Source organism: Condylura cristata, unplaced genomic scaffold (assembly GCF_000260355.1).
Source record: "Condylura cristata isolate star-nosed mole 26May11 unplaced genomic scaffold, ConCri1.0 scaffold00024, whole genome shotgun sequence".
NCBI classification, from domain to species: domain Eukaryota; kingdom Metazoa; phylum Chordata; class Mammalia; order Eulipotyphla; family Talpidae; genus Condylura; species Condylura cristata.
In genome coordinates, this window is record NW_004567125.1 from 2,207,891 (window position 1) to 2,228,376 (window position 20,486).

The following is a 20,486-nucleotide window of genomic DNA, read 5'->3' on the forward strand; positions in this document are numbered from 1 at the left end:
GGGGGGGGATTCTCACAATGCTGCAAGATAAGAATTACCCCTGTTTTGGGGAGATTCCTAGGAGTGGAGTTGCTGGATCATATGGGAGCTCCATTTTTAATGGTTTAAGGAACCTCCACAGCAAACTGACTGGACCAGTTTGCATTCTTACCAGCATTGTAAGGGAGTTCCTTTTTCTCCACATCCTCGCCAACATTTGCTGTTACTAGTATTTTTTTTTAAATATGTGCCATTCTCACCAGCGTAAGATGGTATCTCCTTGTGGCTTTCATTTGCATTTCTCTGATAACAAGTGACAGTGAACATTTTTTCATTTGCCTGTTGGTCATTTGCATTTCTTCTTTAGAAAAGTTTTTAGCTCTTCTACCCATTTTTTGACTTGGTCATTTACTTGGTTTTTGTTGAGCTTTGTTAGCTCTCTGTAGATCTTTGTAATCAGACCCTTATTGTTAGAATTGTATGCAAAAATTTTCTCCCAATCTTTGTGTGTTTCTTTCTTTTGGCTGATGTCTCTTTTGCTGTACAAAAGCGCTTTAATTTGATGTAGTCCCAGCAGTTTATCTTTTCCTTCTTTTTCTTTGCTTTAGGTGATGTGTCTTTGAAGATGTTACTAATACATATGACATGTAGTGTTTTGCCTAGGGTCTATCCAAAGGACACAAAAATATTAATTCAAAAGGATACCTGCACCCCTATGATTATTGCAGCACAATTTACAACAGGTAAGCTATGGAAGCCACTCAAATGCCCCAAAATAGATAACTGGATCTAGAAGATGTGGTATATTTACACAATGGAATACTACTCGGCACTCAAAAAGGATAAACTCATGCCCTTCACAGCAACATGGATGATGCTGGAAGGGATTATGCCCATTGACATAAGCTAGAAAGAAAAATATCAAATGGTCTCATTTATAGGAGGAATATAAAGAAAAAAAATAAGGAATCAGGAGAAAAAGTAACTATAATAAGTAAAAATCAAAATCATCAGACAACTATAGCTCAGAGACATTCTGTAGCGGAAGAGGCGGGAGAAGGATCAGGACAGGGGTGGGAAGAGCACAAGGATCTATGGTGATGGCGCTCGGGTGAGTTGGTGGTGGGAATTTCACAGGGAAATCATACATTGTACAAAAATGAAGGGTGATGTAATGAATATATTTAAATAATTAAAAAAAAGAATTACCCCTGTTTTGCAGAGGACAAAACTGCCCAGCTATGGATTGTGATTCAGTTTCACTCCAGGAAGAGGTACTTCCTATTCACAAATACATGGTTTGAGCATTCTATTGGTTATGTAATCTTTGAACTAGTCATTCCATAGCCTGATGCCATGGAATAATAAATAGAAATAAAGAGCAGTGGCTGCCATTTACTATGCTTTTACTCTACACTAGATTGGACATGGATATTCTTTTTTATTTATTTATTTTTTTTAAAGATGTATTTATTTATTCATACAGAACTGGGGTACAGGCAGGGGTGCGGAGGGTGAGAGGATTCACCCGGTACAGAGCGGGGAGCAGAACAGGCAGATCGACGAATTACACCGCTGAGGGGAGCAGCGGGCGGGTCAGGAGAGGTCTGCCGCGCCATGTGGTCACCTCCGGGGCAGGCGGGGATCGAACTCATGCTGAAGTGGCTTTAGCTTCTCAGTGCTGTGCTTTAACCCGCTGCGCCACCAGGGAGGGCCCTCTTTTTTATTTTTAAAGATTTATTTATTCATACAGAACTGGGGTACAGGCCAGAGATGCAGAGGGTGAGAGGATTCACCAGAGACAGAGTGGGGAGCAGAACAGGCTGACTGACGAAGTACACTGCTGAGCGGAGCAGTGGGTGGGGCAGGAGAGGTCTGCCACTCCATGTGGTCACCTCCGGGGCGGGCAGGCGGCAATCGAGCTCATGCGGAAGTGGCTTAAGCTTCTTAGTGCAGTGCTTTAACCCGCTGCGCCACCAGGGAGGGCCGGTTATTATTTTTATTTTGTTTTACAGATGAAAAAACAGGCTTGAGAATGATTAAATGCGTGCCCAATATCACTTAGATTGTAAGTGGTGGAATCAGGTTCCATTCCCCACCTCGTTGCTAAAACAGTTCATATGTAATTTTATTTTTTGCACTTATTATTTTGCTGCACAATTTCAAGATTAAAAGTTGACTAGGCCCTCCCTGGTGGCTCAGCGCTATGAAACTATCCACAGCAACTACAGAACAAACTGGATCCCCAGCCAGGGAGCTGACCCACATGACGTGGCAGACTTCTACTGTCTTGCCCACTGCTCCCCAAGGCTGTATATTTCAGTCAATCCACCTGTACTGCTCCCCACTCTGTCCTGGTGAATCCGCTCACCAGGATTCTAATCCATACCTCTGTTCTTAGATGTTTAAATAAATATATATCCTTTTAAAAAATTAAATAAAAAAGTAAAAATTTAAAAACGAAATAAAAAATTGACTTTAATGTCTGAATTGGAGGTGAGGATTAAGGCCTCTTTATTTGCTGTTTTTTTCTTTTTAAAGATTTGTTTATTTCTGCAGACAAAACTGGAGTATAGGCCAGGGGTGCAGGGGCCATGAGAGGATTCACCAGAAACAGAGTGGGGAGCAGGACAAGCAGATCGACAAAGTACACTGCTGAGGGGAGCAGTGGGCAAGACAGGAGAGGTCTGCTGCGCCATGTGGGGCACCTCTGGGGTGGAGGATTGAACTCACCCTGAAGTGGCTGTGGCTGGCTTGCAGTGCTGAGTCCTAACCGGTTGAGCCACCACGGAGGGCCCAAGACCTCTTTATTTGTATCCTCACTGCTTAGCACTAGGCCTCGTTTGCATGTCTTTAATGAACAGTAAGGATCCATGTTTCCAGAGCTGTGAGAGACTGAGTCACTTTCACCAGAGGACTGAACAAAGCCCCGTGGCTATTTTCCTTCCATCAGTAAGAATCTCCGTAGAAGACCTGGTTGTCTAGGTGATTGATTATTCATTTAGGTAAATATGGTTCCAGGATCTATATGATTGTTTTCTACTTTTTCCTCCTCTTTTAGTTTTCTTTCTCCCCAAGAAACCTACTAGGGAAGACAATAATGTCCTTACATTCATTTTTGTGTGTGTAAATTCCGTGCGTCATCTTTCCAACCTGCTCAGCTCCTTGATTATGTACCTGCACACCCCCTCCTTTCTTAGTTTCTTCCTTTGCGCGCAGCACAGACTTGATGTCTGCCAGTCGCCCATTCCAGCCACCCAGCCATGCTGGCAAGGCCCAAGCAGTGGGTGCAGTTTACAGCTGGTTCCAGGAGGTAGAAGGAGAGCATGTGTTTCCTCATTCTTTTCAAGTTTGTGCCAGTTTGGGCAGGAAGCTCAAATGACTCAAAGCAGTTTGTAAAGAATGGTAATCATTAAAGTCTCCAGGTTGAGAACTTACTTAGTGTTTTTTCTCCCTTTTATTTTTTAATATTTATTTATTTATACATACAAGAACTGGGGTACAGGCCAGAGGTGCAGGGGGTGAGAGGATCAGCAGAGACGGATTGGGGAGTAGAACAGGCAGCTTGACTGAAATAAGGGGAGTAGCTGGTGGGCCAGGAGAGGTCTGCCAGGCCATGTGGGTCCCCTCCCTGGCCAAGGGTCAAACTCATGCTATAGCAGCTGCAGATAGCTTCATAGTGCTGTGCTTTAACCTGTCACACCAGTTGGGAGGACCTATTTTCTCCTTTTTATTTAAGTTGAAAAAATGCTTGAAGTTATCAGTCTTTCTTCCATTCTTTAAATTAATGGCCCCATCTTGTATGTATTTTAAAAATCACTGTTCACAACAGGTCCTCTAGTTCTCAAGAGGAGAAAATGCACACTTTTCTTGAAAGGTCAGTTTTTCCTCAAGTATTTGTGGTTTTCCCTTGGCATTGTTCCCATGTGGTAGTTTTCATGTTTTCCTTATAGTCAACCATCACATCATACTTCCCACCATACATGTGGTTTAGAAGTTACACATCTCCAGTAAATGCAGAAAACCATTGGTTTTTCGCCCAAACCCCCACCCTCCAAGAGGCCTGTGGAGTGCACCCACTGATGTGCTTAGAACGTCTGGCCAATAGAGAGGCGACCTTTGGGGCAGAACTGCACTGTCAGGACATTTTTCTCATCTCTAGACTGAGCTTTCTATGACTTATTGGACTTGGGCCCAGTTAGACCTTAGAGCTTAAAAACTCCAGTCACACCCCTCTGGTCACACCACAGCCATGTTGGGACACCAGAGAGTATTAGGGAAACCACAGAGTCTTGTCTGACTCTTTGAGAAGTCAAAGACAAATCAAAGTGAATTCTTCCTCTTTTACCAAGCTTGTAAAATCCCAGGATATTGAATTCACATCTAAGCTAAGCAAAATTCTTTACCTAAATCCAGAAATCCAATCAAGTGACCAAATGGGGTGGGCAATGCATCTGGGTCCAAGTGACACTTGACTTTGACCATCAGAGTATAGCCCATTTCCTGAGTGACATCACAGACTGGGGTTGAAGCTCGAGACCAGGATGGCCAGAGAGACCTGCTGTCAGCCCGCTCATGGTTCCCACTGATGCCCCGTGTGCTGAACCTGACTTTTCTCCCACTTGTTTTCCAGTGAATTTCTTTATTAATTTTAACTAACTGGTTGGCTTCATTTTTTTTTTAAGATTTATTTATTTATGCATACAAGAGCTGGGATATGGGCCAGAGGTGGAGGGTAGGTGGGTGGGTGTGTGTGAAAGGACTCACCAGAGACAGAGTGGGGAGCAGAACAGGCAGGTGACTGAAATACACGGCTGAGGGGAGCAGCGGGCAGACAGGAGAGGTCTGCTGTGCCATGTGGGTCAGCTCCTTAGCCTTGTATCAAAATCATGCTGAAGCAGCTGCTGCTAGATTCACTTGCTTTTTTTTTTTTTTTTTTTAAGATTGATTTATTTATGCACACAGAGCTGGGATACAGGCCAGAGGGGCAGAGGTGGTGAGAGGATTCACCCGAGACAGAGTGGAGAGCAGAACAGGCAGATCAATGAGGTAAACTGCTGAGGGGAGCAGCAGGTGCGACAGGAGAGGTCTGCTGCGCCAAGTGGGTCGCCTCCAGGGCGGGCATCGAACTCTCACTGCAGTGGCTGCAGCTGTAGTGCTGCGCTCTAGCCCTTTAAGCCACCAGAGAGGGCCTCGCTAGCTTCTTAGTGCTGCTCTCCAACCCAGGGAGGGTCCTGCTTTTTTTTTTTCTTTTTTTTAAAGTTTTGTGTACAGGCCAGGGATTGAACTCATGCTGCAGTGGCTGCAACAGCTTCCTGTGCTGTGCTTTAACCTGTTGCACCACCAGGGAGGACCCACTTTCTTTTTTTTTTCAATGGTGATACTACTGCTGAAATAGTTTCAGATACTGCAATGTCATATCACATTAGAAAGTTTTCTAACATTCTCATTAGCATTTTCAATATTAAAGGACTCATCATGAATTGAAAAGCATATTTCCTAAATATATCTGCTGTATTTAGGAAATTTGTCATTTGGGTAACATTTATTCTCAGGAAATGCTCTGATTAGATATGGGAGATTTGGAAGCTTGTAGAAACCAGCTAATTTTCTTCACACTGGTGGTTTAGCGTGGGGAAGGCAGGTGACTTCAGAGTGCTGAAAGGGCTGCTGAGTAGTGCTTCCACCTTTGAAAGCAAGTTACGGTCTCTGCAGTGCCTTGTAAGCAGGTGAGACAGGAGAGGTCACCACCTGGGCCAGGAATCAAACTAGCACTGAAGCAGCTGCAGCCAGCTTTGCCCTTTAACCCATTGTGCCACCAAGGAGGACCCACAAAGATTTTCATTTTAAATATTTGGTTAACTTTTAACAACTGGGAGGCCCTCCCTGGTGGTGCAGCCGGTTAAAGCACAGCACTGCAAGCTATCTGCTGCCGCTTCTGCTTTCATGTGAGTTCAATCCCCGGCCCCGGAGGTGACCCACATGGCGCGGCAGACCTCTCCTGACCCACCCGCTGCTCCCCTCAGCTGTGTACTTCAGTACATCTGCCTGTTCTGCTTCCCATTCGGTCTCTGGTGATTCCTCTCACCACTCCTGTACCTCTGTGCTGTACCCCAGTTCTGTATGCATAAATAAATAAATCTTAAAATTTTGTTAACAATTCAGAAACTTTGAAAACTGCTTTACAAATTCCTCACCTTCTTAATAAATGGGGAGGGATACAGAATTGTTCCTACTGCCTGAGGGGTAGCCTGGCAGAAGTCACTGGTGTGCTGGTTGTGGGGGAAACCTCCACGTGCTTCCCCTCAACCTACAGAGCCTAGCTCCTTCGCTGTTTGGATTCTCTCCTTCTAATTCTCTCCTTCTAATTTTCTAAAATGTTCTGTTTATTCATCCAAACTCTTCTTCTTCCTGTTCTCAGGGAGCCAGTCTGCCCTGGCCTTCCTGTGGTTTCCTCTAAAATCCAGGGAGGGACCGGGCCCCAGAGCACCGAGCTCATTCCAGCTGTGACCCTGCACCTCTCCACCCATTTTGTGAAGTATAGTCCAATGTTTCCCAGAGATGGGAAGGGAGCTCATGCTGCTGTTTATCTGCCAGTCTGATGTGCAAACACGTGTGTTCTCTGTAACATGCATGTTACATGCACTGTGCAACATGTGTCGATAACGTGCAGTTTTTTTTTTTGATAAGCACATTTTAATGTGTGCTGACCTTTCATATTTCCTGGTGACCTGTTCACCCCTTTTTTTCTGATCTGTACAAATTGTAAAATCCTGTTGGGGAGCGGTTTGTCTATTTCTCTTAATTTTTTTTTTACATTCTTCTTTTTTATTTTATAAATATATATTTTTTTACATTATTCTTCATTTTGTACATTTTTTCATCTCAGTTGTAATCCCCATGGACTTCCCACCACCACTTCACCCAGGTGCCATCACCATAACCCCATATGCTCTTCCCACCCTCATTTTGATCTTGTCCCCCCATCTCCCCCCATAGAATGTCTCTGGTTTATAGTTGTTAGTTGATGTTCTTTTTTACTTTAATACAATTACTATATGTGTGTGTGTGTGTGTGTTTCCTGATCCCTTACAGTCCTGCTATGAGTGAAGCCATCGATATTCTTTTTCTTTCTGACTTATTTCACTAAGCATGATCTTTCCAGTTCCCTCCATGTGGCTGCAAATGGCATGAGTTTATCATTTTTGATTGCTGAGTAATAGCGGTTTGTCCATTTCTAACAATGTTCTAGAAGTAAACATTCTGTGACCCAGCATTTGCTTCTAGAAACATGTCTTTCAGAAATGTCTGCATGTGCACGGAGATCTGTGTACCGGGAGGCTCACTGCAGCCACTCAGAATGGTGGAGGGAGGAAGGATGCACCACCTGTCAGTGGTGGGAGGAGAGGCAGATTCTGGGACAGTCGCCCTTTGCAGCCACGAAAATATGGAGACTGTCTGTGGACACCCGGGGAAAGACTGCAAAGAAAAAAGTCACTGGAAAACCTAATTCAATGCATTTAAAAAAAACTACATTTCCGCCCGGAGCAGAGAGCAGAGTTTTTCTCTGGGAGGACCTTAGTTTGGTGGGTCAGTGGGTATCCTTTCTCTCCTGGCTCACTCCTCTTAGGTCTGTTCATCATCATCTCCTCCAACAAGAACTGTGTCCTAAACCTGTTATTTCAGGTAAAATTGTTCTGTTAAAGTCCTGCCACTCCAGTGACTCCAGTAGTGGTCCCGGGAGCAGCAGTTTGGGCATCAGTTGGGATCCTGTAGAGATCAGGAGCATGAGTTAAGGACCTGTGGCTTTCTCTACCGAGACCAGGGTTTCCTTTATTCATCTATATATTTTTAATAAACCAGAAGACATATGTGTTAGTATAAAAAGGAAATCATTTCAGTAGGGAATAGTTTTCTGACATTACCTATCTACATCACTGAAATTTACCAATATCTAGCAATTAGTACTGAAAAGAAATGCAGAGTGTGATAATATAAAAGGAAATTTTTTTTAAAAGATTTATTTATTTATGCATACAGAACTGGGGTACAGGCCAGAGGTGCAGGGGTGGTGAGAGGATTCACCAGGGATGAAGGGGGGAGCAGAACAGGCACATTGAGGAAGTACACTGCTGAGGGGAGCAGTGGGCGGGTCAGGAGAAGTCTGCTGCGCCATGTGGGTCACCTCTGGGGCAGGTGGGGATCGAACTCATGCTGAGGTGGCTTTGGCTTCTTAGAGCCACTCTTTAACCCACTGTGTCACTAGGGAGAGCCTAAAAAGACCATTTTATAGGGAACCTGAGGCACCTATGCACAACGGAGACCTTTTACCACGAGCAGCATTCTCACTTCCGTCAGTCAGGGGCCTCCTTAGGAACTGACTCACAGATTTAGAGAAAGCCTCGCCCTTGAGGGGAAATGAGATTCTGAAAGAAATCAGGAGGTCTCCCTAGTAGTATAAGGGGTTCAGTGCAGCAGGGTGGAGCTATCTGCAGCCACTGCCAGATAAGTTCAATCCCCAGCCATGGAGTTGACCCACATGGCGCAGCAGACCTCTTCTGTCCCACACCTGCTCCCCTCAGCAGTGTATTCCAGTGCATCTGCCTATTCTGCTCCCCACTCTGTCTCTGTGAATCCTCTCACCTCCTGCACCTCTGGCCTACACCATCACTCTTGTATGCATAAATAAATAAAATCTTTTTTTAAAAAAAAAAGGAACCAGGAACCACAATTTTTCAAAATAATTTAGGGAGCTTCAGAAGCTTAACCACTTCCCTACCTCAAGTCACGAGATCTTGAGGAACCGTCACATGACCAAATAAGTCAGACCCCAGGGTGACAGTTAGGGCCTCATAACTTTGTCCCGACATCCTGATATGTTCTTTCCAACAAAATTCAGCTTTTGTCTCTGACTTTCTTCCTATAAATCTCCAAATCTGAGTTTTCCCAGGGATTCTCCTGCTACCAGTTGCCTCCTCCATCCTGCATTCTAAATATTCTTTGGCTTCACTGCTACAGAAAGCTTTTTCAAGATGATTGTTGTCACAGAGACACTTCAAGTATTTCTCTTTAAAGCTTCTTTTTTTTTTTTTTTTTAAGATTTATTTATTTATTCATAGAGAACTGGGGTATAGGCCAGAGATGTGGAGGATGAGAGGATTCACCAGAGACAGAGTGGGGAGCAGAACAGCCAGATCGATGAAGTACACTGCTGAGGGGAGCAGCGGGCGGGTCAGGAGAGGTCTGCCAAGCCATGTGGTCACCTCCGGGGCAGGCGGGAATCGAACTCATGAGGAAGTGGCTTTAGCTTCTCAGTGCAGTGCTTTAACCCGCTGCGCCACCAGGGAGGGCCTTTAAAGCTTCTTTTTTAATGCGGCATACAAACTATTTAATCTTAAAGCTACTGTTACATCCATTGAAGTGACCCAATGTGAACTGCCCTGGTTGTGAAGTCAAGACTAGAAGCCCTGGGACCTGAAGTTCATGGTAGTGGATATGATGGTGGCACCTGGACCCTCGATGTCTGCCTCCAGAGGTCGTGACGTCCTGTCTGGGGCCTGGGTATGCGCCAGGGGAACTTCCACTGAGCAATGGGCTGGTGTGAGCACACCAGCTAGGGTGTCAGCAGCTCTGCAGACTTTATTTTTTTCTGTATCTTTTTTTCTTCCTGTTACATGGGATCTTGGGGCTGCTGGATTAAGGAGCCCACTTTAAACTAAGAAATCTTATGCAGGGCCCTCCCTGGTGGTCTAACAGGTTAAAGTGCAGCACTATGAAGCTATTTGCAACCACTGCAACACAAGTTCGATCCCCAGCCAAGGAGCTGACCCACATGGCGCAGCAGACCTCTCCTGACCTGCCCACTGTCCCCCTCAGCAGTGTATTCCACTCCATCTGCCTGTTCTGCTCCCCACTCTGTCTTTGGTGACCCCCCACCTCTGTACTCTAGTTCTTGTATGCATACATAAAGAAATCTTTTAAAAATATTTTTAAAAGAAAAATCTTATGAACAAAATCCTTACACTCACACAGGATCAACGTGAGGACAGATTTAAAAAAAAAAAAAAAAAAAAGATGGCACCTCATGTATGCGGCTCCAGGGAGCTGTAGTGCCCAACATGAGGTCATGCGCATTTTTTCAATACTGTACCATGTACCAGGGGATAGGGCGTTTTGTCTGGACCCATGTGGCTGGCTGGTGCTCCAGTTTTGGGGTATATTTTATGCCTTCCCTTACCCCAGAAAGAGCCACACAGAGGCTCACTACTGAAGAAGGCATCAGGAACATCTAGCGGGCCCTGTCCCAGCATGCCCACTTGCACACACACCCTCTCTGCATTCTTTGGGAGGCCCTGGGGGTGTCAATTCCAAGAAGGCTGAGTCTCACAGGGAGAACGCTTTCTTCAAACCTGAGACTACTTGGGACAGTGGAGGTTCCCACTGAGACAGACTACATACCCATGAGATTCCACCAAGATGCCACCTATTATGCTGCAGGAAGTGGGAGGTGTGTACAGGCTGTGGGCAGAGGCAATGGGGAGGGCACAATCAGGACACAGACAGCTGGTGCAACAGCATAGGAGGCACTGGCAGAGGGGGCTCTGATGCCAGGGAGTAGATGCCAGGAGTGAGGGGTTCCATGTGGGTCGGTGACGTGTCAGAGATGCAGATGGGAATCGAGCCACGTCTTCAGCCAGTCCACCATTCACCCAACATTTATGCAACAGGTATGACCTATGACGGGACCAAAATCTGGGGAACTGAGGATGTGGACACGGAAGTACTTGAGCTTAGGGGCTGAAAAAGGGGAAAACCCAGGCTATGGGGTGTGTGCACTGCTCTGAACCCAGATCTGGAGAGGAGGTATCAGGTACAGTTTCTTGCAGAAAGGCAGAAGTTACTCTCCTGGTGAAGCCCAAGATATGGGGCAGCCCTGGATTCTGAGGGGCAGGTGGTCTGTGCAAACCTCTGGAGTGTCTTAGAGACCCGTGGAAGCCCGGAGGAGAGCTCACACCAGCTCTGTAGAAGCAAAGGGACAGCACCCTGAGAAGGCAACAGTATGAGGAACTGTTGCACGGTAGGTGCTCCACAGAGCTAAAATAAAGGGTGCATCGGTGCAACAAGGGCCTGAGGGGCTGAAGAGGCATCCCCCTTCTGCACAAGCCAGAAGGGAGAGGAGAATGAAGGGACCCCAGTGATTAGGAAATGGTTGCACCCAAAGGTTCAGCAGAGTCCCGGACTCACTTGGAGGGTTCGGGAGTCCCAAAGCCCTTCTCCAATCAAGGCGACAGCCGGCGCAAGCCCCCCACCCCCAACCTATAGGGGACACGGAGTGGGCGGGTCCCAAGTAAGTGTAGTCTCGGAGGTCCCGGCTAGGAGAGCCCGTGATCAAATACCGTCTCTTCCTCACCACCCGCAAATATTTACATCCTGTTTATGCCGAGGCCTCCTGGGGCCTCGGTTTTCATGAATAAAATATGAGTTTCTAGGCCGAGCCAAAAAGGGAAGAAACCCCCGCCAGCTGGTAGGGACCAGAGGCAGTTTAGTATTTCGGTTGCTGTCGCTTCCCGCGTGATATTTGGAGGAAATTTGAATTGGCCAGTCAAGGTGACCTGGGGCGGGAGATTAGTCGTTTTCGGTATTATCTGGGGTATCTGGAACTAAAGTACCTGCAGCTCCCATTCCCTGAGCTTTGTTAATAGGGCTGTTTCCTGAGAAGCCGGCTTTCATTTTTACATCCGAGATGTTCCGGTAAAGTCGAGATGTTATGGTAAAGTCGGAGCTAGAGGAGGACGTTTGAAACAATCTAGCCCAGTGCCCTCCTTTTCAAATATTAAGAAGCTCTCAGGGCAGGGAGTCACCTGACCAGGTGTTCTTTCCACCACGTAACACTTTCTGCAAATACAGACTTTTTAAATTCATCAACTGTATTTTTCAGAACAATTTCAGATTAACAGAAAATGAAGCAGGTAGTACAGCGTTTCCTTACACCCCTCCCCTTACAGCCCTCCCTCCCCTTCCACAACTCCCTTATTATTACCATCTTGAATTAAAGTGGTACATTTATTTTAATGAATGAATACAATAACGATACACTATTAACTAGAGTTCCCAGCTTACACCAAGGCTCACTATGCTTATCAGTTTTATTCTTTATTTATTTTTAAAAGATTTATTTATTTATGCATACAGGACTGGGGTACAGGCCAGAGGTGCAGGGGAGGTGAGGGGATTCACCAGAAACAGCAGGGAGCAGAACAGGCAGATGATGAAGTACACTGCTGAGGGGAGCAGCGGGAGGTCTACTGCGCCAAGTGGGTCCTCTCTGGGGCTGGGGATTGAACTGGCACTGAAGGGGGTGCAGTTAGCTTGCCGTGCTGCATTTTAACCCATTGCGCCACCAGGGAGGGCCCATATGCTCATCAGTTTTAATTAGGGCTTTTGACAAATGCATAATGTCATGTATCCACCAGTCCAGTGTCTTACAGAATAATTTCTCCACCCTAAAAAACACCTGAGGGGCACCTATTCAGACTTCCCCTCCTCCCCTCCAGCCCCTGGCAACATGTCTTTTTTCCCTCTCTTTCTCCATTGCTTTGCCTTTCCAGAAGGTCATATTGTTGGAATCATAGAGAATACAGCCTTTCGGACTGGTTTCTTTCACTCACCAATATGTGTGTGTGTATATTTTTTGTTAAGTACCCATAGAACTGTCCTCATGAGTAATGGAAATCTTATGGTTGGTTGACTATTTCACATTCTTTGTCCAAATCATGCTCCTTCCAAAGATGTGGAAATTCCTGGAAAATGACACAAAAAATTCTTCCTTAATTATAAATTGGAGAAGGATTCAGTTTGGTGCCCGAGCTTGCTTCCTTGAGCCTCAGAGGTACGTCTCCCATGCCTTTCTTTCTTTTTTTTTTTTTAAGATTTGTTTATTTTTGCACACAAGAACTGGGTTACAGGCCAGAAGTGTAGGGGCAGGGCAAGAGGATTCACCACAAACAGAGTGGGGAGCAGAACAGGCAGATTGACTGAAACACACTGCTGAGGGGAGCAGTGAGTGAGTCAGGAGAGGTCTGCTGCGCCCTGTGGGTCAGCTCTGGCCCAGGATCAAATTCCTGCTGCAGTGGCTGCAGACAGCTTGACCTTAGCCCTTTGTGCCCCCAGGGAGAGCCCTCGCCCTGCCTTTCTTTAAGCAAGTCCCTTCAGCAGCCTTTCTCTCAGGAATACCCTCCCTTGCTTCATTTCTCAGTTCTGACTGCTCTGTAAAACCAGCTGCAAGTGAGGCCCTTTATTTCCTTGAGTGTCCCAGTCCAGGCTCCATGTCAGAAGCCAGTTCCCGAAACACTTGGCTTAATCTCTGTAAACCTGTCATGAAGAAATCGGGTTCCCATTTTTATACAGGAGAGAATTGTGTCAGGCCCTAAATAATTTGCCCAAAGTCAGGCAGCCTGCAAGTGCCCTGCAGGGAATGTGAACCCAGGTCACCAGGCCAGAGGGGCCTTTAAACTGCACTGATTCCTCAGGCAGGCTTACTTTTCATTGCCATCCAACTAAAAAGTGTCCCCAAATTCAGTCATTTTCAGAGTGGTGTGATGGTTTCCTAAAGAAGCGTATGTATGTGTATGTATTTTTTTAAGACTTTTTTTATTTATGCATACAAGAACTAGGTACAAGCCAGAGGTGTGGGGGTGAAAGGATTCACCAGAGACAGAGTGGGGAACAGAACAGAGGGATCTACTGAAATACACAGCTGAGGGGAGCAGCGGGCAGGTCAGGAGAGGTCTGCTGTGCCATGTGGGTCAGCTCCCTGGCTGGAGACTGAACTCATGCAGCAGTGACTGTGGATGGTTCATAGTGATGCGCTTTAACCCATTGTACCACTAGGGAAGGCCCGTGTGTATTTATAAGTGGGAAAGAAAATTCTAGTTTAGAACTGCTGATGGAAAACAAAACAGGAAGTCAAGCTTAAATGGACCATCTGGGAATCTACTAGAATGCTTCCTGCCGTGGGCCAGGCAGCAGGGAGTACGGGCTTCACCCTGGATTCAGAGGAGAGGCCCAGAGAAGGGTTCAGGGCTGCAAGCTGCTTCTGAGCTGGATGTGCCATTGCATGGGGGTGGGAATCAGGGTGGGTGGCGGGTGACCGTGCTAATTGAGGCACAGTGAGGCACCGTGGCTGGGGGAGGGTATCGACATCTGGGGTGTTTGCACCAAAAGCACAGAGAACTGGCTGGCTGGCTGTGTGGGCCTTTGCGATGCACTGCAAAGCGTTCTCTCCCCATGCTATCTCATATCACCTGCCTGGAGAGGGAAACTGAGGCCAAGAGCAGAGAAAGGTTTCACCTAAGGCCACACAGGCTCTAAGGGGCAGCCTGGAGTTAGGAGTCGAGGGGAGCTTATGGTCCCCAGGGCTGCACCCCGGCTCTGTAGCTTCTGTCTTTGGAAGCACACCCTCGACCGCCTGCATCTGCTTTCCCAGGGGGCACCCTGGATCCTCCTCTACCTGAGGCTGAAAGCTGGGTCCCAGGAGCCTGTGAGCTCTGCGTGGCTGGATGGTAGGGCTGGCAGGAAGGTCTCTTCTGGGCAGCTGACTGCAGCCACGGGAAGAGTCTTCATGGATTCTTTTCCAGCCTTAGGCTGCTGCTTGAGCTTGAGTCTCAAGGCAGAAAAGATGGGAAGGCCACGAGGTTGTGCTCTTTCCATCACCCCCCCCATCTCCCTTTCTCTCTGTTTCCCCTGCCCCCCACTCCCAAGGATACCACATGAAGACCAGTCCTCCAGATAGAAGACAAATTCCAAACCTCACCAGACAACCAGAACGTGATGCAGCAAGAAGGAAAGCTATGTCGGGTTGGCAGGGACCCTCGCCTCCTTGCTGGGGCTCTGATGCTTCTGTGACCAGGGAAGGGAGAGGGCTGGGCCCTAGCGGCATTGCACAGGAGAGCTGCCAAGGGGGTTCACTGGCAGGGCCAGGAGGTAGCAGGGCGGACACCATGGGGAGCAGCCCAGAGCAAGTCCCAGGCTGAGCTGGTGACAATTACCCGAGCAAGGCTGGGACCAGCTCACAGCCCCACACCCCATAGGAGCCAGTCAGGTCCAAGGGTCCCATCGGAGTGGAGAGACTTGAGTAACCCCACTCCCGCCCCACACTCTCTGCCCGGCAACCCTACTGGTTTCAGGCAGCTCTTGGCCCTCTGGAAACCTACTGTATGTTTCTTGCATCTGAAGTTCTCTAGAAGTGGACCTTAGTCTCCTGTTTCATAAAATGAGGAAATTGGATCAAAAGTTTCTAAGGCCCTAGAACTTTCTGAGATACTGTGATTTTGTGTCATTTATACATTTGTTATTTAAGGTAGGAACTAAACTTTTCTTTTTTTTGTTTTTAAATTTATTTATGTATACAAAGGCCAGAGGTGTAGGGGTGATGAGAGAATTCCCCAGAGGCAGAGTGGGGAGCAGAACAGGCAGACTGTCGAGGTACACTGCTGAGGGGAGCAGCGGGCGGGTCAGGAGAGGTCTGCTGTGCCATGTGGGTCAGCTCCCTGGCTGGGAATCCAACTCATGCTGAAATGGCTTTAGCTTTGAGTGCTGTGCTTTAACCCATTGTGCCACCAGAGAGGGCCCAGAACTAAACTTTTCTAAGTTATTTTCCTTGAAAACTTGTATTAAAAGAAATCTGTGGCCCTCCCTGGTGGCACAGCGGATTAAAGCACTGCACTGAGAATCTAAAGCCGCTTCCGCATGAGTTCGATTCCCGCCTGCCCTGGAGGTGACCACATGGCGTGGCAGACCTCTCCTGACCCACCCGCTGCTCCCCTCAGCAGTGTACTTGGTCGATCTGCCTGTCCTGCTCCCCACTCTGTCTCTGGTGAAGCCTCTCGCCGTCCCTGAGCCTCTGGCCTGTACCCCAGTTCTGTATGCACAAATAAATAAATCTTTAAAAAAAAAAAAAAAAAAAAGAAATCTGAATTTTTTTCTTGAGTAACATTGCATTGTAACTTGATGTAGTTTCCAGTGAGCATCATTATACATCAACATCTGTGTATATTATATTCACCATTAATAAGTCTGTATTTTTTAAAGATTTATTTATTTATGCATACAAGTACTAGGTGCAGGCCAGAAGTGCAGGGGGTGGTGGTGAGAGGATTCACCAGAGACAGAGCGGGGAACAGAACAGGCAGACCCATGAAGTACACTGCTGAGGGGAGAGGAGACAGGAGAGGTCTGCTGCGCCATGTGGGTCAGCCCCGTGGCAGAGACCACACTCAGGCTGCAGAGGTGATGAGGTGATGGTGCTGAGACAACCCCCAAGCCACCAGGGAATCCCTCACAAAGGTGCCCAGGCAGCATCTGCTGTCAGGTTTTGCTAGCTTGTTTTTGTAGTTTTACAACAACCAGACCAGCAAAAATGGAAAGGTCTGAAAATATGAAGTGTCCTGTGGATAATGGACGAAAATAAGTGTTCTGCAATGAGAATGTAAATGAGCCCCACTTGGGGAACAATTCACTGTGATGGGTGAAGGACGTGGTGCCCAGGACTATGACTCCCTCCCAGTTGGGCGCCTGAGGGACTCCTGTGCCCTGAGCACCATGAGGCAGGGGCACACCAGCAGAAACAGGACAAAACTAAAACTAGGGCCTCCCTGGTCTCAGCACCCTGAAGCTGTCTGCAGCCCTGCAGCAGGAGTTCCATCCCCAGCCAGGGAGGTGCCCACATGGCGGCAGACCTCCCCTGTCTCGCCTGCTGATCCCCGCAGCAGTGCATTTCACTCAATCCAACTGTTCTGCTCCCCACTCAGTCTCCATGAGTCCTCTCACCCCCCGCACCTCTGGCCTGTACCCTAATTCTTGTATGCATAAATAAATAAATCTTTTAAAAAATTCTCTCAGCTTAAAAAACAAAACAAAACTAAGAGTACACAATAAACTGATGGAAAAAACCCAGAGGTCCGTTACAGAGAGGGTGAGTATGGGCGTTAAGGGTGTTAAGGGCGAACATGGAGTGGACTGTCTGTGGCCCCCTCTTCTATTTAGACAAACCCTAAACATTATCTTGAGCAGCACAAGGGAAATAGCAGGATAAAGGGTACCCACAGCGGGGTTCCATTTCCGTGGGGGGTTGAAAGAACAGAAGAGGAGAGGAAGGCTCAGAGAGCTGGGGGTGGGGGGGCGCGTCAGAAGCAATGGGAAAGTCTTCTTTCTTAAGCCAGTGTCCTTAGCAAAGGTGTTCCTTTTATAATCTCATTTTTAAATATTTATTTATTTTGTAGAAGAGCTGGGGTACAGGCCAGAGGTAAAGGAGGTGAGAGGATTCACCAGAGACAGAGTGGGGAGCAGAACAGGCAAACTGATAAAGTACACTGCTGAGGGGAGCAGCGGTAGAGACAGGAGAGGTCTGCTGCGCCATGTGGGTCACCTCCCTGGCTGGGGATCGAACTCTTGCTGTAGCAGGGATAGCACTGAAACTTAACCCCTAAGCCACCAGAGAGGCCCTCCTTTTATAATCTTAAATGCCTATACATGTGCTCTATATGCAAGGACAACTTACCACGCAGCCCCTGTGCCCCATCTTATGAAGCAGGGACCAGCTTCGGTTCCCGGCATGGGCTGGTAGGCTGAGGTGCTGAGAGGAGAAGGAACCTGTGGGAGGGTGGGGGGCCAGGTGCCATGTCAGCACAGCAGGCGTGAGTGCTTGGCTGCGGCATCAACAGGACAGGGCACCAACCCTGTGCCGTCACAGGGTAGACAAAAAGAAAAAGGAGCCTCAGTAGCGTTCTGGAAAACTGAAGCAGGGAGTTAAGTGTCTTATTGGGGCTTCCAGGAGGGTTTGTTCTGGGAAACTGAGGCAGGGAGTTAGTTAAGTGTCTTATTGGGGCTCCCAGGAGGGTTTGTGTGGAGGTTGCTTTCAGCTCTGCAGGGGGGTGGGGGGAGGAGCCCGGCCAGCTCCCTGATGACAATCACAGACACCCTCTGCTCCGCTAAAAACAAGAAAGGTCCAGTTGGCTCTCTCCTCTCCTCCCTGCTAAACGTTTGAACAGAGCCGACCAGCCCATTGACGTCTCTGTTTCTGCCTCTCCTGGCCCGTCCGGCCGCCCCAAGTCCTCTGGCTCATGTGCCCTTTATCTTAACCCCACACTGAGAGTTAGATGTGTCCCCATCAGGGCTGCTGCTTCAGCTGACGAGTTGGGCACGTGGTCTGTAGAAACACTCATTCCCACCTAGCAGACAGGAGACTGAGGCTAGGACGGGAACCTCTTGATGACCTCTGTACTGACTGTCCCACCTGGCCATCAGTACAGGCCAGCTTCCCAATGTTGCCTCCACTTCTAACTTAGCACCAACAGGAAGAAACCAGAAGTGCCCCCCTCACCAGTCATGGAGGGGAGATCCCCCCCAGCCTCCTAGAGCCAAAGGCGCCACTCCCACTCACCTGCGCCTTCTCCTCGTCCTCTCTGGGGCTCCCCCACCCCCACCTGCCTGTGAGTCTGCCACAAAGGCTGCCACCTTGCCAGGGTGAGCTCTCAACCAGCGGCTTGGCCTGCTCCCATCTGGGTTACTTCCGCTAGGCATGCAAAGCTCTTAGCTTGAGCCCTACCCTGTAATAAGCACCCAGGGCCGCTAGCTCGTGTGCAATGAACTTAGGTTTATCACCTTAATTTATCTTAGGAACCTGGGTGAACCGCATGCGAAAGGTCGCCAGCACCCTGGAAACCCCCCAACAGGAGATGTTCCCTATTACACAGTACCAGGACCTCCCTCCACTTCCAGTAGTACCAGCCCAGGGGAAGGCTTGCTCTTGGGCAAGGAAGAGAGGGGTCCAGACAAAACTAGCAGCAACTGCAAGTCCCAGGCGTCTATAGTTATCAGCAAGGGCAAGGGACGGGGAGGAATTAAAGCAGGAGCAGGAAGGCACAAGAGACTACCGTGATGGTCACGGGCACTTGTGGTGGGGATTTTAGGGGGACAACATCTGAGAGGAGAAAGCAAACTGAACAAAAATGAACAATGGTGTAAAAAATTATATAGAAAAAAAAAAAAAGAAAGGGGTGCAGGCAAATCTGAGTTGCAATCAGATGGCCTTGGGGGTGTGGGCTTCCACTGAGAGCTGATAGTTCCAGCCAGGTCACTCCCCACCCAAGGCCGCTGTGTTCAAACTCTCATTTGGGTGTAAGTTTCTTATGTTCGTTCTAAAAGGAACACACGCCTGTTGTAGGAAAATGCAGTAAAGGGGAGAGAACCCCCTCCCCCGACGCCCACCACAGTTGGGAGTTTTCCCTCTACTGCTTACAAGGTGGAGATTTTGCTGTGTCCACAAGCCCGTGCGCACAATTCCAATTGCAGCACACGACCATCTCCCCTTGTTACTTCAGGCTCCTTGTAAACAGCAGTTGAGAGGCTAGAAATGACTCCATCAGGTGGCTTTCCTGTGGGTTCTAAGAAAACACAGAGCAAGAAGGAACAGACCAGTGCAGCCACCTGCAGGCCAAGGGGTCTCTTCCCTGCTAAGCCACTGCAGGTCTCCCAGGCGCTACCTGGCCCGTTACCCCCACGCACAAGCCCCATGAAATTCCCGTGGACACTCCCCGTGAAAACCCCTCTTGTGGGTTGCTGTCATCATCACCGGCAGTGTGGGCAAGGAAACACCAAATCAACACTTTCTGTGGGGACAGCCAGCAGGGTGAGAGTCCCCCATTCTCCCTGCCTCCCCCACCCCCATAGCCCCAGGCCTGAGCTTCAAGCACAGCCCAGTTCCACCCTGTCTGCTGCATTCATTCAGCTGCAGGAGGCAGAAACCCAAACCCACGCTCTAACCAGATGAAAGTGAATCTTCTCTCACCTAGAACCTTGGTCTGGCAAGAGCAAAGGCTAAGGTTCTAGAAGCCTTGGGTCTGATACCTGAGGGGGAAGCACAGCTCCAGGTCGCAGGTGGCAAGACTTGGCCTGGCGCCCACCTGCTTGGCCCCGCTACAGACCACTGCCCCCCAAACAACCAGTTCCCACCCTCAAGGGAAATGGAAGTGAAAGTGAGCTGGGCTGGGGTGAGCTGTCAGAGCAAGGGGCAAGGGCACTGCTGGTGGGAGAGCCAGTGAGCAAAGCTCATTCGTGGGGAGAGGGGGAAACAGGCACAGAGGCAGCCCAGCACCCCTGGGCTTGGGTTCATTACTCTTGAACCTGGCTGCCACTAAGTCCCACCTGGCAGGGAATGCAGGCAGCTGCTCACTCCTCACTTGGAAGGGACACAAAACCTACGCCAGGAAGGAGGGTGCACAAGGAGGGTGCAGGGGTCATCTGTACCCCAGTACCACTTTTTCCTAAAGCATATCGGGAGCGAATTATCAAGAGAGGCAGCCACTTAAGCCACCTGCTTTGGCCTCAGGACCCCTCAGCTGGAGGTTGCACCACAGCTACACGGTCCTCTTTTCAGCTCTTCTTATCCAGTTCAAACTTCACACCTTTTTGCAACCTTCCCGGATACTCCAGGAACCTTCTGACAGCAT